This window comes from Dromiciops gliroides, chromosome 2 (assembly GCF_019393635.1).
Source record: "Dromiciops gliroides isolate mDroGli1 chromosome 2, mDroGli1.pri, whole genome shotgun sequence".
NCBI classification, from domain to species: Eukaryota; Metazoa; Chordata; class Mammalia; order Microbiotheria; family Microbiotheriidae; genus Dromiciops; species Dromiciops gliroides.
In genome coordinates, this window is record NC_057862.1 from 576,967,939 (window position 1) to 576,991,332 (window position 23,394).

A 23,394-nucleotide genomic window follows, 5' to 3' on the forward strand; every position below is an offset into this window, starting at 1 on the left:
TTTGATCTCTTTGGAAAACAGATCAGTTGTGGTATTGCTAGGTCAAAGTGTATGTATAGTTTTATAATACTTTGGGCATAGTCCCAAATCATTCTCCAGAATGTTACTAGTTCACAATTCCACCAACAGTGCATTAGTGTCCCAATTTTTCCACATTCCCCTCTAGCATTTGTCATTTTTTCTGTCATGCTAGCCAGTATGATAGATGTGAGTTGGTATCTCAGAATTGTTTTAATTTTTATTTCTCTAATCAGTAGGGATTTTGAGTATTTTTTCTGTGACTATTAATAGCTTTGATTTCTTTTTCTGAAAACTTCCCACATATTCTTTGACCATTAACTGTGGTTTGGCTGTTATTTTTATAAATTTGGCTTATAATTAATTAATTAATACAGCCTTTTAATTTCATGTAATAAAATGATCTATTTTGCTTCTCATAATCTCTTCTATTACTTGCTTAGTTTTAAATTCCTCTTGCCAATAGATCTAACAGGTACATTTTTCCATGCTCTGCCAATTTACTTATGATATCACCCTTTATGTCTAAATCATTTATCCATTTTGACCTTATCTTGGTATACAGTGTGAGATGTTCATTTATGCCTTGTTTCTGCCAAACTGTTTTCCAGTTTTCCCAGCAATTTTTGTCACATGTTGAGTTCTTATCCCAGAAGGTTGGCTCTTTGAATTTATCAAGCACTAGATTACTATGATCATTTACTACTGTTTATTGTGTACCTAATACATTCCACTGATCCACCACTTTATTTCTTAACCAGTACCAGATTGTTCTCATGATTACCACTTTTTAATATAGTTTGAAATTTGGTACTTCTAGGCCACCTTCTTTTACATTTTCCTATTGATTCCCTTTTTGATCCATTCCTTACCTTTTTTCAATTGATTCTTGAACTTGTGTTCTTCCAGATGAATTTTCTTATTTTTTTCTAGCTCTGTAAATAATTCTTTGCTAATTTGATTGGTATGGCAGTGAATGAGTAAATTAATAGGTAGAATTGTCATTTTTATTATATTGGCAAGGTCTACCCAAAAGCAATGAATATTTCTCCATTAGTTTATATCAGTATTTGTGTGAAAATTTGTATATAATTATGTTCACATAACCCATGGATTTATCTTGGTAGTAGACTCCAAAATAGTTTATATTGTCTGCAGTAATTTTGAATGGAATTTCTCTTTGTATCTCTTCTTGAAGGATTTTGTTGGTAGTATATAGAAATGTTTTATGTGGATTTATTTTGTATCCTGTAACTGCTATAGCTGTTAATTGCTTCAACTAGTTTTTTATTTGATTCTCTGAAGTCCTCTAGGTATACCATCATATCATTTGCAAAGGGGGATAGTTTTGTTTCTTCATTGCTTATTTTTATTTCTTTAAATTATTTTTCTTGTCTTATCATGATAGCAAGCATTTCTAGTACAACATAGACTAACAGTGGTCATAATGGACATCCTTGTTCCTGATCTATTGATGAGATTTCAAGTTTATCCCCATTACAAATAATGCATGCTTTTGGTTTTAAATAGACACTACTCATGATTTTAAGAAAGGCTCCATTGATTCCCATGCTTTCTGTTGTTTTTAATAGGAATGGGTACTCTATATTATCAAAGGCTTTTCTGTACCTATTGATATGACCACATGGTTTTGTTGCTTTTGTTGTTGATGTGGTTAATTATGTTGTTATTTTTCCTAATATTGAACCAGCCCTGCATTCCTGGTATAAATCCCATCTGGTCATAGTGTATGATCTTTGTGATATGTTGCTGTAATCTCCTTGCTAGTATTATATTTTAAAATTTTGTATTGATATTTATTGATGAAAATTGTACTATGGTTTTCTTTCTCTGTTTCTGCTGTCCTACATATTTGTGTCAAATGAATTTTGATGGGACTCTTTCTTTGCCTTTTTAAAAAATAGTTTATATAGTATTGGGATTAATTATTCCTGAAATGTTTGGTGGGATTTGGTTTTGGGGATTTTTTCTTAGGGAGGTAATTGATGGATTACTTGGTTTCATTTTCTAAGATAGGATTATTTAACTATTCTATTTCCCTTCTGTTAATTTGAGTTCATATTTTTGTAAATATTAATTCATTTCACTTAGATTGTCAGTTTTTCTGGCATATAATTGGGCAAAATAGCTTCTAATAATGTTTTTACAGTCATCTATTTTGGTGATATATTCATCATTTTTTGATATTGGTAGTTGAGTTTCCTTCTTTCTTTTTAAAAACCAAATTAACCAATGGTTTATCTATTTTATTTTTTCATAAGTTCCTAGTTTGATTTATTAACTCAACTTTTTTCTTTTAATTTTATTAATGTCTTCTTTGATTTTTAGGATTTCTATTTTGGTGTTTATTTACAGATTTTTAATTTGTTCTTTTTCTACTTTTTGAATTGCATGCCCAATTCATTGATCTGCTCTTTCTTTTATTGATATATGTATTTATTGATATGAATTTTCCTTAAGTACTTCTTTGGTTGCATCACGCAAATTTTGGAATGTTGTCTCATTGTTATTTTCTTTAATAACACAATTGACTCTTTCTATGATTTGTTCTTTGATCCACTCATTCTTTAGGATTAGATTATTTAGTTTCCAAATAACTCTTAATCTATGCTTACATGTTCTTTTAATATTGTGGAAATTTATTTTGATTTGGGGACCCTACCTTTAGGCTGAGATTAGAAAGCCTTGGGCCCTCAGGGTCCCTCCCCCTCCTCCTCAGCTTCAGCTGAGTGAAAAAGCCCCGTGGGCTATACAAGATGCCAGGTCAGACAGCTGGGGGGAAAAAAAGCCCCAGCTCCCTCCGACCTGAGTGGAACTATCCGAAAGATCCCGGATAGCCTGTGCTGAGGCACGTGAAGTGGGAGTGCAACCCCCCCCCCCCAAACCAGCCACAGCCCTGGCTGGCGGATTAGCTTGGTCTGTGGGGGCGAAGGAAGCCCGAGATTTGAGTGGAGAGAAGAAAAGGTATATATAGACCTGGGAGTTAGACAGCAAGGAAAGAAAGAGGGGCTGACTAGAGGGGAGCGTGGACAAGGACGGAGGAGAGTTCGGTTCAGAAAAGGAGAGACGAGGCTGACAAGGTTACAGGCCTTAATACAAACCAGGGAAAGTGTAACGTGCCCTGAGGCCAGAGGCAGCTAAGGCCCTTATTGTATTCAAGAAATTCGAAGTGCAGCAGGTGGGAAAGAGACTACAGGAAAGCAGTCAGGTTGTACATTTTATTTTCCTGTATTCTTAATTTTCAACAGTATCTCATAAATAAACTCTGCTTGGATTATTTGTTAAGAGGCTTCTTAATCCTGTGCTTATCAATTTGGGAGTGGAGCAGTGTGGTGGAACTTTATAAATGGCCCACATTAAATTAACGAAGTCAGATAACCAAATAGTCAACAGTCCCCAGATTAGTCCTCCAGTCAGATTAGCCCCCCAAATTAGGCTAGTCAATTCAAAAATATTTCCACAATATTAAGTATATTAAGTATTATGGTCTGAAAAGGATACATTTATGCATTTGGTTGTAAGGTTTTTATGTTCTAATTTATAAACACTTTTTTTCTTTTTTTTTTTTCAGTGAGACAATTGGGGTTAAGTGACTTGTCCAGAGACACACAGCTAGTAAGTGTTAAGTGTCTGAGGCCGAATCTGAACTCAGGTACTCCTGACTCCAGGGCCGGTGCTCTATCCACTGCACCACCTAGCTGCCCCTGAACACTTTTTGTGAAGGTACCATGTACAGCTAAAAATAAAGGTATACTCCTATTTCCATCTTGTTATTTCTAGAGGTCTATCATATTTAACTTTTCTAAGATTCTATTAATTTCCTAGTCTTCTTTCTTATTAATTTTATGGTTAGATTTATATAGCTCTGAGAGGAAAGCTGAGGTCCCCACTAGTATGGTTTTATTGCCTATTCCCTCTTGTAATTCATTTAATTTTTCCTTTAAGAATTTGGATGCTATGCTATTTGGTGCATATATGTTTGGCATTGATATTATTTGATCTATTATCTATGATTCATTTTTTGCAAGGCCTAGTTTCCCTGTGTATCCCTTTTAATTAGGTCTATTTTTGCTTTTGCTTTGTCTGAGATCATGATTGCTATCCTTCCCTTTTTCACTTCAGCTAAAGTATTTTGCTCTAGCTCCTTGACTCTGTGTATTTCTGTTTCAAGTGTCTTTCTTATATACAACCTATTGTTGGATTTTTGTTTTAATTTATTCTGCTATTCACTTCCATTTTATGGTTGAGTTTATCCCATTCACATTCACAGTTATGATTATTAACTGTGCATTTTCCTCCATCCTATTTTCTTCTGTGTATTCTACTCTCTTTCTTTTTATCCTGTCCCTTGTCTAAAGTCTGTTCTATTTCTGACCACCACCTTCTTTTATATGTTCTCCCTTTCATCACTCCCTTTTCTCTTATCCCCTTCCCCTCTATTAATTAGTTGGGTAAGATATACCATTGCCAATTAAGTATGTATGAATGTGTATACTTCCCTCTTTAAACCAATTTATATGTGAATAAAGTTTAAGCATTGCCTGTCCTTCACCCATTTCCCCCTCTACTGTAAGAATTCTTCCTTGATCATATCTTTTATGTGAGATAATTTCTTCCATTCTTTCTCTCCCATCCCCCTCTTCCCAGGGCATCTCTCTTTCTCATCTATCCATTTTCTTTTTGCATCATCCAAATATAATTGACTCACTCCTGCACATTCTTTTCATGTAGAATCCTTCTCACTGCCCTAATAATGGTAAATTTCTTAGAAAATATATATCATCTTCCCAAATAGAAAGGCAAACAATTTAACCTTATTGAGTTCCTTCTGATTTCTCTGTCATGTTTACCTATTTATGCTTTTTTTTTTTTTGATTCTTGAATTTGAAAGCCAAATTTTCTATTTAGCTCTGGTCTTTTCATCAGGAATTCTTGAAAATCCTTTGTTTTGCTGAATATCTTTTTTTTTCCTTTGAAGAATTATATTAGGTTTTGCTGGGTAGTTTATTGTTGGTTGTACTCCCACTTCCTTTTCTTTCCAGAATATCATATTTCAAGTCTGTTCCTTTAATGCAGTAGGTGCTCTATTTTGTGTGATCCTGACTGTGGCTCCACAGTATGGATAGCATTATTTCTTGCTGCTTGAAGTATTTCTCTTTGACATGAGAACTCTAGAAATTGGCTATAATATTCCAGGGAATTTTCATTTTGGATCTCTTTCAGATGGTCAGCAGTGGATTTCTTCAATCTATATTTTACCCTCTTGTTTTAGAATATCAGGACAGTTTTCCTCAATAATTTCTTGAAATATGATGTCTTGACTCTTTCTTTAACTATGGCTTTTAGGTGGTCCAATAATTCTTAAATTATCTCTCCTTAATCTGTTGTCCAGGTCAATTGTTTTTTTAATGAGATATTTCACATTTTTATATATTTTTCATTCTTTTGAGTTTATTTTATTGTTTTATGTCTCATGGAGTCATTAGCTTTCATTTGTCCAATTTTAATTTTTAAGGAATTATTTTCTTCATTGAGCTTTTGTACCTCTTTTAACATTTGGTCAATTCTTTTCTATTTGGCCATTTTCCATGTGACCAATCCTATTTTCTTTCAATTTTTGGTGCATCTTTTTATAAAATTTGTCTTTTCACAATTGTCTTCCTTCATTTTAATTTCTTTGCTTAACTTTCACTTTGCCACTTTTATTTGATTTTTAAAAATTAGTTATTTAGTCTTCCATGAATTCTCATTGGGCTTGTGTTCAATTCAAATATTTTTTCTTCTAGGTTTTGCCTGAAGCTGTTTTGACTTCATTTTCTTCTGAGTTTGTGTCTTAAGCTTCCCTGTTACTGTAGTAGATTTTTTTGGGTCAGGTTTGTTTTTGTTGTTTGTGCTTTTTCCCATTCTACTTCTTGATTTGGAACCTAATGTTAATACTGGACTCTGTTCCCAGCATGGGGGAAGGGAAAAAGTAAAGGGCTCTCACTGAAACTTGGGCTTTTTCTAACTGCTATTTTTAGAGCTAGTTCTGGGGGTTTGGAAGTTTGGATGCTTTTTAAGATGTTGTGATCTGGGGAAAAGTGTGGTCACTGCTCTCTTGGTCTGCACTCTTGTCTTTAACTTGGAAGGTTCCCAATCCCTTGGAATTGCAATCAATATTCCTACTCAGGGCCCCTCCAATTGGTCTGGAAATGACCATTTTTCAAAGTCCCTGATGCTTTGGGGCTAGAAGTTATACTGCCCATCAGAACTTCCACTTCCTCTTGACTAAAAGGGCTTCTGTCCATCCTTGAACTATAACCCAGAAGTGGGTTATAGGAAATGGGCTTGCCATTTGGTATCTTGTTCTGCATCTACTTCTAGCACAGGATAACTATGTAATCTCTTTATGATCAGTTGCTAGGTCCCCTTGACACCTCTGACTTAAGAGCTCCCAAAGCTGCTGCTGTCTCTGTCTCCACCACATAGTTCCACTCATGATGATTCATTTACTTGATAACTTTTTTTTTGTGAGGCAATTGGGATTAAGTGACTTGCCCAGAGTCACACAGCTAGTAAGTGTTAAGTGTCTGAGGCCAGATTTGAACTCAGGTACTCCTGACTCCAGGGCCAGTGCTCTATCCACTGCACCACCTAGCTGCCCCTCATCTACTTGAACTGTAGGTCAGCTGGCTATCCCATATTACAAAGCTTTCTTTTTGATTTCCTATATAGTCTTGGGCTGGAAGAATATCTCACTCTGATCTTGCATTGGCTCACACGAAAATTTGATTTGAGGCATAATTTTAAAGTTTTTTGGAGGGGAATCTCGGGAGTGCTCAGGTTTCTCTACTCTGTCACATTGGCTTCACCCATGGAAGACCAATATTCCATTACATTTAAAATTTTTTCAGGCATTTTCTAATTGAGGGGCACATATTTTGATTCTAGATTGTTACTACCCACAAATCATCCTACTATGAATATTTGCACTCATGGGACCTTTCTTTCAGCTATTCTCCATCTTGGGTCATAAGCCTAGTAGTGAGATTGCTGGGTCAAAGACATAAATTAATTAATACATCTAATTGAATGCTAAAAAATTACTTTGCAAATTGTTCAAGCCACTGCACAGTTCTATCAGTAGCATATTAATGTGCCTATATTCCCACAGTCCTTCCAATGTTTATATTTTTCATACTTTACTTATTATCTTTACCCCTAAACACACCACTCATCCTAGCATTTATTTATATTGAGAACAACACCATCCTTCTATTGACCCAGGTTTGAATTATTGTAAATATTTGACTTCACTCTCTCTTGTACCCTTATGCAACCAGTAGTTGATTCTTCTCCCAAAACATCTCTCACTCATCCCTTTCATTTTACTCACAGTCACTATCCTTCTGAGTGACTTTATCATCTCTCTCCCCCCATATTAGTCATGTTGTGAAAGAAAACATAAAAAAATTCAAGAAAAATTAAATAAAAAATTATGCTGCAATCTGTATTCAGACGCCATTAGTTCTTTCTCTGGAGATGGATAGAATTTTTCATTATAATTCTTTCAGAGTTGTCTTGGATTACTGAGAATAGCTAAGTCATTCATACCTGATCATCTTACAATTTTGCTGTTATTTTGTACACTGCACATTTCACTTTGTATCACCTCATGTAAGTCTTTTGGGGGTTTTCTGAGAGCATCCTGTTCATCATTTCTTATAGTACAATTGTATTCTATCATAGTCACATACTACAATTTGTTCAGCCATTCCCTCATTGATGGGAATCCCCTCAATTTCCAATTCTTTGCCACCAGAAAAGAGATGTACATGTAGGCCCTTTTCATTTTTAAAATTTCCTTGTAAAATACAGACCTAGTAGTGATAATCCTAGGTCAAATAGTATGCATGATTTTATCTCTCTTTGGGTGTAGTTCCAAATTGCTTTACAGAATGGTCAAATAAGTTTACAACTCCACCAACAGTGCATTAATGTCTCATTTTCCCCCATTCCCTCCAATATTTGTCATTTTCCTCTTCTTTTTCATTAGTTAAGCTAATATGTATGAGGTAGTACTCCAGAATTATTTTAATTTGCATCTTTCCAATCAATAGAGTTAAAGCATTTTTTCTCATATGGCTATAGATAGCTTTGATTATTTCATTTGAAAACTATTCATATCTTTTGAGCATTTCTCAATTGGGGAATGGTTCTTATTTTAATAAATTATCTATAAATGTTCTCTATATGTTTGAGAATTGAGGCCTTTTTCAAAGAAAGGCTTCAAAATTTTTTTCACAGTTACTATTGCTAACTGTATTTCCCTTCATCCTATTCCCTCCCCATTCTATTTATTCTATTCTCTATCTCCTTTCATCCTGTCCTTCCTCAAAAGTGTTTTGCTTCTGACTATTCCCTCTCCCATCTTCTCTTCCTTTTATCAATTTCCCCATCCCCTTCCCTTCCTACTTTCCTGAAGGGTAAGATAGATTTCTATACCCAATTGAGTGTGTATGTTATTCCCTCTTTGAGCCAATTCTGATGAAAGTAAGGTTCACTCACTCCTCTTCACCTCCCCCATCTTTCCCTCCACTATATAAACTTTTTCTTGCATCTTTTATGTGAGATAATTTACCCCATTCCCCTCTCCCTTTCTCCCAGTGCAGTATTATCTCACCCCTTAATTTTATGTTTTAAAGATATCATCCCTTCATATTCAACTCACACCTGTGCCCTCTGTCTATATATACTCCATCCAATTGCCCTAATAATGAGAAAGTTCTGATTTCTTTTTCCTGTTTACCTTTTTATGCTTCTCTTGAGTCTTCTATTTGAAAGTCAGATTTTCTATTCATCTGAGATCTTTTCACCAAAAATGCCTGAAAGGGCAGCTAGATGGTGCAGTAGATAGAGCACTGGCCCTGGAGTCAGGAGTACCTGAGTTCAAATCCGGCTTCAGACACTTAACACTTACTAGCTGTGTGACCCTGGACAAGTCACTTAACCCCAATTGCCTCACTTAAAAAAAAATGCCTGAAAGTCCTCTCTTTCATTGAATGTCCATTTTTCCCCTGAAGGATTATATTCAATTTTGCTGGGTAGGTGATTCTTGGTTGTATTTCCAGTTTCTTTGCCACCAGGAATATCATATTCCACGCCCTCTGATCCTTTAAAGTAGAACTGCTAAATCTTTTTCTATTCTCACTGTGGCTCCACAATATTTGAATTGTTTCTTTCTGGCTTCTTGCAATATTTTCTTCTTTACCTAGAAGCTTTGAAATTTGGCTATAATCTTGGGAATTTTCATTTTGGGATCTCTTTCAGGAGGTGATCAGTGGATTCTTTCAATTTCTATTTTACTCTCTGGTTCTAGAATATGAGGGCAGTTTTTCTTGAAAGGCGATGTCTAAGCTTTTTTTTTTTTAATCATGATTTTCAGGTAGTCCAATAATTTAAAAATTATTTCTCCCGGATCTATTTCCAGGTCAGTTGTTTTTCCAGTGAGATGTTTCACAATGCCTTCTATTTTTCATTCTTTTGGTTTAGTTTTATTGTTTCTTGATTTCTCATAAAGTCATTAGCTTCCACTTACTCAATCCTGGTTTTTAGGGAGTTCTTTTCTTCAGTGAGCTTTTGTACTTCCTTTTCCATTTGGCCAATTTGGCTTTTCAAGATATTCTTTTCTTCATTGTACCTCTTTTTACCATTTGGCCTAGTCTGTTTTTTAAGGTGTTATTTATTTCAATATTTTTTTGTGTCTCCTTTACCCACCTGTTGACTTTTTCCCCCATGATTTTCTTGCATCACTCTCATTCCTCTTATGTTTTCCCTCTACTTCTCTTACTTTATTTTCAAAGTCCTTTGTGAGCCTTTCCATAGCCTGAGACCAATTAATATTTTTCTTGGAGGCTTTGGATATGAGAACTTTGACTTCGTTATCTTCTTCTGAGGGTGTGTTTTGATTTTCCTTGTCACCATAGTAACATTCTAAGGTCAGAATTTTTTCCTTTTGTTTGCTCATTTTCCCAGCCTATTTTTTTGACTCATTTTTAAAGTAAGGCTCTGCTTCTGGGGTGGAGAGTTCACTGTCCCAAGCTTTGGGGGGGGGGTTGTTCAGCTGTTTTCAGAGATACTTCTAGGGACCTCTAAGTTTTCAGTTTTTCCAAGGTGGTATGATCTAAGGAGAGATGTGTTTACTACTCTCCTGGCTTGTGCTCTGGTCTGTGAGAGACCACAAGCCTACTTTTCTGCCCTGGAACTGTGCAGAGGGTCCCTGCTTCACTGTGGCTGCAAACTCTGTGTGCTGGTCCTCCTCCCTGTCCTAGGGGTTGCCACCCAGGACTGTGACCTGGATTCAAGTATAGGCAAAGCAACAGGGTCCTGCCTCAGTGCTAGCAAGAGACCCCTGTAATCTCCTGACCAATTGTTTGACCCCCTTACCATCTGTGGGCTCAGAGTTTGCTGCACTGCTGATTTCAGTGGCTCCCAAGGCCTGCTCCTGGTTTACTAGGGCTGGGTCTGTGTTTGCCATGCCCTACACTGGACTGCACTGGACTACACAGTACTCTCATCTGGGTGGGACAACCCTTTCCTGTCAACCTGCTAAGTTGTCCTTGGCTGGAAAAATTATTTTACCCTGTCCTTTCGTGGGTTCTGTTGCTCCAGGAATTGTCTTGGCTCTACCCTGGACCTCATCATTTTTGAAAACAAAATTATTTATTTTAGTTTTCAACATTTGTTTAGATAAGATTTTTAATTTCAAATTTTCTCTCCTCTCCTCCCCATCTCCCCATCTCCCCTCCCTCCCCGCTGTTCCCTAGATAGCAGGTAATCTGTATAGGATACATATATATATATATATATATATATATATATGACATTAAACATATTTCTGCATTAGTCATGTTATACGAGAAGAATTAAAAAGGAAAAACCTCAAAAAAGAAAAAACAACAGCACCAAAAACAAAATAAATAGTATGGTTCAATCAGCATCCATATTCCACAGTTCTTTTTTTTTTTTCTGGATTTGTAGAGCCTTTTCCATCCTGAGTCCTTGGAACTTTCTTGTTCCATTGGATTGGTGAGAAGAATCTAGTCTATCACAGTTGATCAACACATAATGTTGATTATACTGTGTACAATGTTCTCCTGGTTCTGCTCATCTCACTCATTATCAGTTCATGCAAGTCCTTCCAGGTTTCTCTGAACTCCTCCTGCTCATTGTTCCTTACAGCACAATAGTATTCCATTACATTCATATACCACAACTTGTTCAGCCATTCCCCAATTGATGGACATCCCCTCAATTTCCAATTCCTTGCCACCACAAAAAGAGCAGCTATAAATATTTTTGTACATGTGGGTTCTTTCCCCCTTTTCCATGATCTCTTTGGGAAAAAGACCCCAAAGTGGTATTGCTGGGTCAAAGGTATGCACAGCTTTATAGCCCTTTGGACATAATTCCAAATTGCTCTCCAGAATGGTTGGATCAGTTCACAACTCCACCAACAATGCATTAGTGTTCCAATTTTTTCCACAGCTTCTCCAACATTTATTTATTTCCTTTTTTGTAATTTTAGCCAATCTGATAGGTGTCAGGTGGTACCTCAGAGTTGTTTTAATTTGCATCTCTCTAATCAATAGTGATTTAGAGCATTTTTTCATATGGCAATAGATAGCTTTGATTTCTTCATCAGAAAACTGCCTGTTCATATCCTTTGACCATTTCTCAATTGTGGAATAACTTAGATTCTTATAAATTTGATTTAGTGTCCCTATATATTTTAGAGATTTTATTTTATCAGAAGTACTGGCCATAAAAATTGTTTCCCCAGCTTTCTGCCTCCCTTCTAATTTTGGATGGATTGCTTCTGTTTGTACAAAACCTTTTTAATTTAATGTAATCAAAATCATACATTTTGTATTTCATAATATTCTCTGTCTTTTGTTTGGTCATAAACTGTTCTTTCTTTCCAAAGATCTGAAAGTTAGACCTATTTCCTCCTTCTCCTAATTTTACCTATGGTATCACCTCTCATGTCTAAATCATGAACCCATTTTGACCTTATTTTAGTAAAGGTGTCAGATGTTTGGTCTATGCCTAATTTCTGCCCTGGGATTGGTAGGCCTGGTCGTGCCTGTCCTATGGGTGGCTGTGCAGCTGGCAACCTCCCCTCCTGGCTGGTGCAGGTGGGTTTTGCCCTGTCCTGCTGTGCCACCAGCTTGGTGAGCCAGGATCCAGAGGCCTCAGTTGCTTGGTTGTGGTCCACAGCTTCCGGCTGACTTGCCCTGGCCCCCCTCTGCATTGTGCTGCACCTCCCTTTTAACCCCAATGAGATCGACGTTTCCTGAGTCTTCTAAATTATCTCTGGTTGGAAACTGTATCTCTCTGTCTCTTTGCAGGTTCTCTAGTTTCAGAATCCATTGAGAGGCTTTATTTAATGTTCTTTTTGAGGAACAGAAGGAGAGCTTAAGCAATTTGCTGGCTACTCTCCGCCATCTTGGCTCCGCCCTGAACCTCATCCATTTTTAAGTTGCATTACTTTAATAGCTCTTCTTTATTGGTCTCCCCAACTTCTAACCACTCCCTATCCAATCCAGCCTTCCCAAAATTGGCTAAATTTATATTTTTAATCTAAGGTCTTGTGATGTCATTATAATATTGCTCAATTAAACTCCACAGGATTCCTACTTTCTCTAGAACACACTACAGATTCCTCTGTATAGCATTTAGTATACCACAAATCTGTTGCAAACTATCTTTCTATAATGATTTTACATTATTTCCAATCATACATTTCTATGTTCTAGACACACTGGTCCCCTTGCTGTTTCCCACATACTAGCCTTTTGCATAGGATATTCTTCCTGGAATATTATTTCTCCTCACCTCTGCTTCTTCTAACCCCTTGTCCCTCCATCCCAAGAAGAGTGAAAATCCCTTGTGGAGAGGGATTATTGCATTTTTGTCTTTATGTCACCAGCACCTGATAAATGCTTGATAATAAAGGAGTGAATCTGTTAATTTGATGTAAAATTATACTTTGAATGTCATTTAGTTTGCAATTTTATTAATGATTTTAAAAAGTCCATTAATAGTTTATATTCATTCTTCAGAAAACTGTTGTGAGATTTTAAAATTGGATATAGGAGCATTAAACTCCCCCCTTTTAACTTTTCATATATATTAGTTGAGTTGGCCAAGACTGGTGGCCTGGAAGTAGATTCTGATTTTGGGGGGCTTCCGTGTAAATGCAGAGCTCCAGGCACGCTCTAACATCTTGGGTGGCAGGGAGATGCCGCATGTTTCTATGACATCAAGTTGGGCAGAGGACGGGTAGAGCATCATGACCATGCTGTTGTGAGTGGAAGATTGGCTGGAGAAAACATGACCGGGGCTGCCAAACCATACTGGCATCAGTCAATGTTCTGGAGTGATCTGGGCCCAGATGTTGGATATGAAGCTATTGGTCTTGTGGATGGTAGTTTGCCCACAGTTGGGGTTTTTGCCAAGGCTACTGCAAAAGACACCCCGAAATCAGCAACCAAAGAATCAGGGACTGGTATCCGTTCAGACAGAGTCATAGGCCTCTGACATCAGCATTCCTGCCAGCGATACCAAGACTCCACAGAACCCCACAGACGGGGAGGACTTTGGCAAAGGTGTCATCTTCTATCTCAGGGATAAAGTTGTGGTGGGGATCTTATTGTGGAACATCTTTAACTGGATGCCAATAGCAAGAAAGATCATTAAAGACGGTGAAGAGCATGAAGATCTTAATGAAGTAGCCAAGCTCTTCAACATCCATGAAGATTGAAGTCCCTGCAGTAAGTGAAGCAAGTGGAACTTGGGAATAACGAGCAACAGCCGGCAGTGTCGAAAGGAGTACTTTATATCCAGCTCAGCGCCCATGTCATCCTTGTCCATATGTACCCAAGCCCACTGCAAATGGTTTGTTCCAGAAAAACTGAAATAAAATTTGTCTCTTCTCAAAAAAAAAAAATATATATTATATATATATATATGTGTTTGTGTATATATATAGTATATATATATGTCTCCCAGACCACTAGAAAAAGAAGCCTCTGAGCTTAAATCTGTGAGGGGATTAGTTTTATTGCTTGGGAATTAATTAGACAACAAAAGTGATACCAATTAGGGAAATAGGGAAGTAGAAATACAAATGAATAATCTTAGATCGAAGCTTAGTCTATTTTCCTTTATAAAACTCACCAAATCCCAAACTGCCACGCCAGGCCCAGAACCAGCACACCCAACCGAACACAAACTGTGGTGTGCCCCACAGCTAAGTTGAAAAGCCAGAGAGAGAGCGAACTTCTGTTCCTCCCTCAGTTTTAAGCTGGCATGCTGGAAGTTTGTCTCGGTCTCCTCCCAAAAGGGAGGTCCTTCAAAAGCCGCTTCAGTAGCATGTGCTCAACTCTCAAATGATTCAGCTAAAACTTCCGTTTTTTACCACACTGTTCATGTCTCAGTTATAAATAGATTTCTTTTAATACATATTGGATGTCAAAATTTTATTGAAGATGTTTGATTCAAATGTCCTCCTCTCAATTCATTGTTTTTCTTTTATTCTACGTGTCAATTTTGTGTTTGTGACATGTTTTTACATTTATTAGCATCCAAATCGTCCCTCTTTTCTTTCATAATCACCTCTGTATGTGGTGCCCTATTGATTATAGATAGCGAAAGTGGTAGAGTGGATAGACAACCAAATATAGAGTTAGTCAGACCTTAGTTGAAATATCACCCTCAGGAAACTTATTAGTTGTGTACATTGAGCAAATCATTTAGCCTCTATCTGCTTTGATTTCTCATTTGCAAAATGGGGATAAAAATAGCACCTTCCTTCCAGGGTTGTCTTGAGGATAAATGAGATAATATTTTAAAGCACTTTGTAAACGTTAAAGTGCTATATATTGATATCCATATTATTATTATTATTATTTTCCCTAATCAGAGTTGCAACTTTTTCTCTCTCTGTTTTATAGTAGTATTAATTTTTATATTTATATCATTTATTAGTTTGGAATTTATGAACTTATGCTATATCTTTTCATGATGATTTAATATCTACAAAGTATTTTTTCATAGGTTATATTTTTTATTCTTCTGAAAAACCTCATGAGGCAGGCAAGGTCAGAATAATAATCACTAATTTACAGATGAAGAAATTGGAGCTGAGGGAAGTTGTATTTTCCCCAAGAAATATAGTCCATAAGTGTTGCAGAAGCCCGCTTTCCTGCCTCTTAGTTCAGGATTTCTTGCTGCTAGACTTAGCTCCTCCCACCCCCTTTTAAAAATCCCTTAACCTTGTGGACCTACCTGCTCTTCTTCTTTTTGTGTTTAAAATTTATTTATTTTTAAGTTTTAAGCACTTGTTTTGTTTTTGATTTGTTGGTGAGGCAATTGGGGTTTAATTGACTTGCCCAGGGTCACACAGCTAGTAAGTGTCAAGTGTCTGAGGCCAGATTTGAACTCAGGTACTCCTGAATCAGGGCTGATGCTTTACCCACTGTGCCATCTAGCTGTCCCAAGCATTTTTTTTTAAATAAAAGTATTTTATTATTTTCCAGTTACATGTAAAGATAGTTTTCAGCATTTGTTTATATAGAATTTCCAATTTCAAATTTTTCTCCCTCCTTCCTCTCCCTCCCCCCCCTCACCTAGACAGCAGGCATCTGATATAGGTTTTATACACACAGCACACACACACACACACACACATATATAACAACATTAAACATATTTTCTGCATCAGTCATGCTATAAGAGAAGAATCAGAGCAATAAGCAAAAATCTCAAAATAGAAAAACAACAGGACCAAAAACAAAAGAAATAGTATGGTTTCAATCGGCATCCAATTCCACAGTTTTTTCTTCTCTGGATTTGGAGAGCCTTGTCCATCATGAGTCCCCTGGAACTTTCTTGTACCATTGTATGGGTGAGAAGAATCCAGTCTATCACAGTTGATCACCACATAATGTTGATGATACCGTGTATAATGTTCTTCTGGTTCTGCTCATCTCACTCATTATCAGTTCATGCAAGTCCTTCCAGGTTTCTCTGAACTCCTCCTGCTCATTGTTTCTTACAGCACAATAGAATTCCATTACATGCATATACCACAACTTGTTTCAGGCCATTCCGCCAACTGATGGGCAACCCCTCAATTTCCAATTCCTTGCCACCACAAGAAAGAGCACCTAGCTGCTCTTCTTACCATCTTCTGTGATTCCCCTCTTTTCTCTTTTTTGCTGTTTGTTCCAGTTTGGCAATCTACCCAAGTAGCCTTATTGCACCAGGAACATTGAAGCAAAGGTGATTGCCATCTAGAATTTCTATTATTAAATCTCTCATTGTATGGGTCCCAAACAGATAGAGAAATGTTTTGTTAACTGAAGAAGGGGGGCTGCTGAGCATGAATGAGGACACTCTTTCAGGAGCTTCTGGCCAGACTGGTTCTTAGAAATGGCTTTTAGCTCTGATTACAAAGAATTTTAAATTATTCGTCCTCAGCCAATAATAGGGAAGCATTATCTAAACAGATTGGAATGTACCAGGAAAGCTAATTTGAAGCAAAATTTTTAAAGTTAAGGAATAAGTAGCTCCTAATGGCTATTAATTTCCTGAACCAGATGGGTGATGCTCTAGTTATGAGGTAAGATGTATGTATGTAAGTTCCATTATGTCTTTCATGAGACAGGGGTCTCATTTAGCATTGTTTGAGTATCATCATTAGTTATCTAGTAACACCTTGTTTAACAGTCCCATCGCCTTGTAAGGTCTACTGACTTTTCAAAACTGCAGACAGCTGCCATTAAGGAAAAAAAAATTCTGTTTATACTGTAGCAAGTGTTGTCCTAAAGAGTAAAGGGCTTGTGATCTGTTTTTTGTCAGAGTCTATACTCACACTGATGAAATCCGAGATTGTTTGAGGCATTGGATGGTTAGGCAAGGGTAGGTAGTTTATTTGTAGCAACTAAACCAGGGGTTCTAAACCTTTTTTTGTGGCGTGAACCCTTTTGAATATGCATGAAGCCTGTGTATTCCATCTCAGAATAATGTATTAATGCACAACACACTGCTACCTTGAGGGAAGTTAAACCACTTTTCTGGGCTCAATCTTTATACTCCCAATTGGTGCTCATTTCACTACATCATATTGCTTCCTAACCCTTATAGTTCTTAATTGGCATTCAAAGAGTAAGTACCCTAGCTCTAACCAACTTTCTGATTTTGTCCCCACTGCTATCCTTTATGCACAGTACACTACAACTAAAACCAGAATACTTGTTATTCCCCAAATATATTCTGAATTTTCTTGACTCCATTCCAAAGTCCCACGATGTCAGAAATTGGATGGAACTCAGAGTTCAACATATATGTAAACATGTATAACATGGAGTGGTGAAGAGAGAAGCTCATGGAAATCCTTTTCAAATCTATTCAACAACATTTTGAACAGAACTGGAGCAATAGGGAGCTTAGATAAAACAATCCTTGACTTTATGAAGCTTATAGTATAGTAAGAGAATAAAACACATGCATGAAAAACTACAAGACATAATCATATAAAAGAAGAACAAAGTGCAATATGAAATTGGAGGGTAGAATGATCAATAAATATATAGTGTTAATTAATTAAAGCACTCTTAATTTAATTAATTTATTTTTAAAATTTAATTACTTTTTTTTTAGTGAGGCAATTGGGGTTAAGTGATTTGACCAGGGTCACACAGCTAATAAATGTTAAGTGTCTGAGGCCAAATTGAACTCAGGTACGCTTGACTCCAGGGCCGGTGTTCTATCCACTGTGCTACCTAGCTGCCCCAATTTAATTAATTTAAATTGATTTAATTGATATCTATTTTTACATGAACTTCTTTTCCAAATATACCATTTCCTCCTCCCCCTCCCCAGTGAACCTTCTTTTACATTAAACAATAAAAAAGAGAAGGGAAAAAAAACTGTCTAATAAAACTAACAATACATTAACTGAATCTTCCATTCCCATTTATTTAGTACACTTTGGTACACACTGCTTAATGAACTTATGGAGACTAGACCAGTAAAGGACCAGTAGCCCAAATTTGGAGGTGCTATGAACCTCTTCAGATTAGCACCAAACATTGATTTTTCTCTATGCTCACCAGTACCTACAGGAGGAATTAGCCTAGTTTGCAAATTCTGGTGGATTTGTAGTTTCAGTTTTTAGAAAAGTTGAAAATAGGTCTCCATCTTTTCAAAAAAAGAGAGGTGCGTCAATGGAAATGCAAGAAGTCCCTTAACTGTGAAAGAATATCAGGGAATTTCTTCAGTTTCAAAATTCATTATTTTCTGTTTTAGTACAAACTCTTAGGTTTATTGCTAAAATTTGCTTTAGCTGATAGCTCTTTTTTCCTAGACATATAAAAGCCAATTCTATAAGTTATGCATATCCATGTAGCTTTTAAAAATTTTATTATCATTTTTTTCAGGGCAATTGGGGTTAAGTGACTTGCCCAGGGTCACACAGCTAGTAAATGTTAAGTGTCTGAGGCCAGATTTGAACTCAGGTCCTCCTGAAACCCAGGGTTGGTTCTCTACCCACTGCCACCTAGCTGCCCCTATCATCATTTTTAAAAAAGAAAACATATTGGAATGGCTGTGGGAAGATAGAAACAATAAAACTCAGTGGGGAAACAATAAGTCCCAACCATTCTGGAAAGTTAAATAGGATTATGCTAAAAATAAGTGATTAAAATTTCCATACACTTTGACCTAGATTGCCCATTACTAGGCTTATGCTCTCCCAAAGGTCAAAGACAAAAAAATCTCACATAGTGATAAATATTTATAACTTATTTTTATTTGTGTTCCAGCAAAGGATTAGAAACAATAGCTGCCTCTTGGTTGGAAAATGGCTAAATCAATAGTGGTGAATGAATGTAACAAAATATAATATCACTAAACAATTAGAAATAATTACTACAAAGAACTCAGAGAAGGGAAAATTTATAAGAGCAGACACAAAATAAAATAAACTGAACCACTAAAACAATGTACATGAATGGCCAAAATAATATAAACTGAAAGACAACAGAAATAAACTAAATGATATGTAATTATAATGACTAAGGTTGATCTGAGAGAAGAGTTGAGAAAATATACCTCCTTCTCTTTATTACAGAGGTGGGGTGAAGGGAGACTATGGATTTAGAATATTACAAGGACTCTTACAAGGTCATGTTGCTGAATTATTTGACTTTTGAACTGCCTTTTTCTTTCTCTTTTTTAACCTTTGTTAGGGGACATAATTACTGAGTAGCAAAAAGAGGTGGGATCTATTTAGAAATTAATATAATGTAAAAATGGAAGACATCAATGAAAAGAAAATATAACATCCACACTGATCACATAGGTTGGACAGTAAGTCTTAGCTACCAAATCAACAAAATTTTATTAATTTCCTACTATGTGGAAGATGCAGTACTTGTTAAGTGCTAGAGATTCAAAGACAGGAGAGGGAGGTAGAAAGCTGAAAACTGGGAAAGGGGAAAATAAATGTAAAGTGCCTAATGACCACATCATTTTCCAGGGCTTGCCTCATCTTTGGAAGCAGTAAATGAAGCTAGAACAAAAGCCCAGTCTTCCATCAGCCAATTATTTTCAGTGAAGTAGGGGTTTTGAACAACTACTTCATCCCAGAAGTATTTCAATCTGGTACAAGAACAAAGAATAGCAGAATGGCACCTTTTCTGAGGAAGAGATCTGGGGTTCATGCAGAGGCTGCAATTAGTCAGTGTTGCCTGGTGGGATTATAAAAGTCAAAACATTTCTCTATTTTCAGAAATGTTATAAACATATTAAGTATATTCACAATCCTTATTTCAAGTTTGCTTCAAAGTTTAAAAAATACCATCATTCAACCTAACTTTAGAGCCTAGAGAATTTTCAAAAAGGACATATACAGCAATACACCTTTGTCTTTAATTCAATAATTCATTCATCCTGGAATGTAATCAATATGGCCCTCCTTTCACTGGTGCTGATCACCACTCATCCATGCCTTTGGTCAATGTCGAGTCCTCCATAGAGGATCTGTCCAAGGTGTCAGATGTGATCATCCTTTGGCTCTTTTGCTGTTTCATAGATACTGGTGAAAAACTTGAACTATTCATTCCCCCTCACCTGTACAATTCATACATGTCTTTGGTAGTCTCTATACCACTTTTTGTGCATAAGTAATCATTGGTAGATATTGCTGCCTCCTTTCACTTGCCATTCATTTCTCCCTTGCCCTTTGGGTTATTTGCAAATTTGATCATTTGGACATTGTAGTATTCTATGATTTGTGCTCATATACTCATCTGTGGCATATATACTGAGATATGATAATGTACTTCTCCCACTAATGACTTGACATTTGACCACTTCACCCACTTAGTAGCAGTAACAGTACAGGAAATAAGAGTGATTGGGAACACGTGGTAGAAACAGCATATTTGGTCATCTTTAGCAGTATTGTAGTTGATACCAAATCATATTTTAGCTGTTTGGAATGGGAAGCATGGTAATACTGCAGATTTGGTAGAGGTTGGACCTCTGTCATTGACCTGCTTTCTGGTAGATTGAGATGAAGAAAATGGTGATATTTCCTCTAATCCCAAAGAAGGAATATCTGAGGCAGAATCTATGTGTTTGTATGTAGCCTGACTGGAATGGAGCATGAGACCTGCGCTTTTAAGATATATATCTTCTAACATTTACTACCTGGGCAAGAAAAAGAAAGGATTCTTCACTGTACTGTCTTTCTCTTATTTATCTTCTCTTGAAGTAGAGAATGACATCGGAGCTCTTCACCTTTGATAAAGGCAGTAGTGGAAAGAAGAATATTCTGGAAGCTAAAGAAAGAATTATCATTGTCTTTCTATCTCTTATTCCCCCCCCCCAACTTTTATCAATTTGGAAGTTTCTGTGGCTTCAAGTCAAAGTAAATCCAATTGTGCCCTGGAGAGCTAATACATTATATATTTTTTCAGAAATAATTGTCTCCTAATTTTAGTATTATCAATGCACATGAGTCAATTTTGACATCTATTTTTGTTTTCATTGAGCTAAAAATTTCTACTGATAGCCCATTAGTGCTTTCCATTAAATCCCTCCTCTCTCTTCTCTGTCTCTGTTGTCTGTCTTCTGTCTATTTTTTTTTCTCTCTCTCTCTCTCTCCACCCTGTGGAAAGAGTGTTGGCCCTTTAAATGTTTTGAGTTGCTTTTTCATTTTAATAGCTTATCATAGAAGGATATAGACATAAATTTTATAAGAGAAAGCTGTGGGGTAATGGAAAGAATATTGAATCTGGAATTATGATAAACCTGGGTCCAAGTTCAGCCTTTACACTTTCTAGTTGTGTGATGATGGGAAAATCACTTAATCTCCAATATCTTCAGGTTCTCATTTGTAAAATGGGGACAATAATACCTACTGAATGTCCCTCATAGGTTTGTTGTGAGGATCATTTAAATTACTATTTGAAAAGTGGTTTTTAAACTCATAATGCCTAGATAAATACTATTACTATTAAATACCTTTTCTCCTATTCCAGGCTCTGTAACTGACTTTTGTTTATGTTAAATAATATGGGACAATATATCCCTGAAATTCTGTGTACTTTAGTGTTCATAAAAGATAATTATGGGGGTAAAACAAGCAGTCTTGGTAATAACAGAAAGAGAAATGAAAATTCAAATGAACCTATTTTTGTTACTAGCTGGTATGATGGGAGGGAAGATCAAAACAATTTAAGGTTTCCCCTCTGATTTTATCTGTTGTACCTTGCCTCCACCCCAAAATCTGGCTATTTTCCAAAAACCCTACTTGCAATATCATTAAATGATTATAGAATTTTGATTCCTGAGCTGCTGATGTTGTGTAATATAATGGAAAGGCCAGGGGATTTGGAGTTAGTGGCTCTATGTTCAAATGTTACTACCTCTCACTTACTGCAAGTGTGACTTTGGGGCAACTTAAGTGACCTGCCCAGGTTCACACAGCTAGTCTCCCGAGGGCCAAATTGAACTCAGGTTTTCCTGAATCTATGCCTGGCTTTTACTCCACTGTGCCACTGGTCTGTTTCCTTTGCTTCCTTCAAGTCTCAATGAAAAATTCTACCTTTAAAAAGAAGTCTTTCCTGATCTCCTTTGATGCTAGAGTTCCTTTCCCTCTACTATTATCTATCTATCTATCTATCTATCTATCTATTCTATCTAAGCTATCTATCTATCTATCTACTATCTATCTATCATCTACCTACCTACCTATCTATCTACACATATATACATATATTTACACATACATTTTACACACAATGTTTCTGTTGTATATTTATATCTTGATTATTCTTAGTTGTACATTGTTTGCATATTGTCTCCAATAGACTATATTCTTCTTGAGGTCAAGCACTGACTTTTTTTTTTTGCTGGGTAATTGGGGTTAAGTGACTTGCCCAGGGTCACACAGCTAGTAAGTGTTAAGTGTTTGAGGCCAGATTTGAACTCAGGTCCTCCTGAATCCAGGGCCAGTGCTCTATCCACTGTGCCACCTAGCTGCCCCAAGCACTGACTTAACATTTTTTTTTATCACCAGCACTTAGAACAGTTCCTGGTACATAGTAGGTGCTTAATAAATTTTTGTTGATTGACTGGCCCATTCGCGCTATAATCTGCTGACTTTTTATTGGGACTCTTGTGAATTTGTATTGCAAGATGGAGCAATGAGAACTGTGGGGTGCCAGAGACTGCTGAGAACTGAGAGTGTGGGCTAATGAGCTGAAGTATTAATCCTCCTTCTACTTTGTCTTCATTCAGACTCTTGTTAACTATCTAACTCATCCAGTTGCTATCTTTTCTCCCCTCTGTAGAGGGGGGAGGAGGTAAAATTTGGAGAAGCTGATTATGCCTTTGGAGCTAGCAGTACCATACTATTCAAATGAAATGTTGCCTGGCCTGCTTTCCCCTAACATTGTTCATTATTCTTTTATTAGTGACACTTTATTCCCTTTGATAAAATTGAAACTTGTTGCTTAATGTGGAGAGGCTGGGAGAAGAGACATAACCTGTTAAAGAGATAGGAGCTATGATCCCCTATTTAGCATGAACTGGTAGAAATAGATAGGAATCCTGTGTGGATTTTTCCATCAACAAAAGAAAGCACCATAATCACATCCCCCAAACTGTAAGCTAACTATCCAGGAGAGAATATAGCTGACTTGGGGTGAATGCTAGGGCATTTCAAAGATTGCATCTGTGAGACTGGGCACCACTTTTAGCTTAGTTCCAGTTACTGTTGTTTTGGCTTGACACAGTTTG

General features: G+C 36.6%; 1 pseudogene; it reads left to right on the forward strand.

The window, feature by feature from the left end:
- Positions 1-10,553: 10,553 nt before the first annotated feature.
- On the forward strand, positions 10,554-13,911 carry LOC122739324 (annotated as a pseudogene).
- The last annotated feature ends 9,483 nt before the right edge of the window (positions 13,912-23,394 follow it).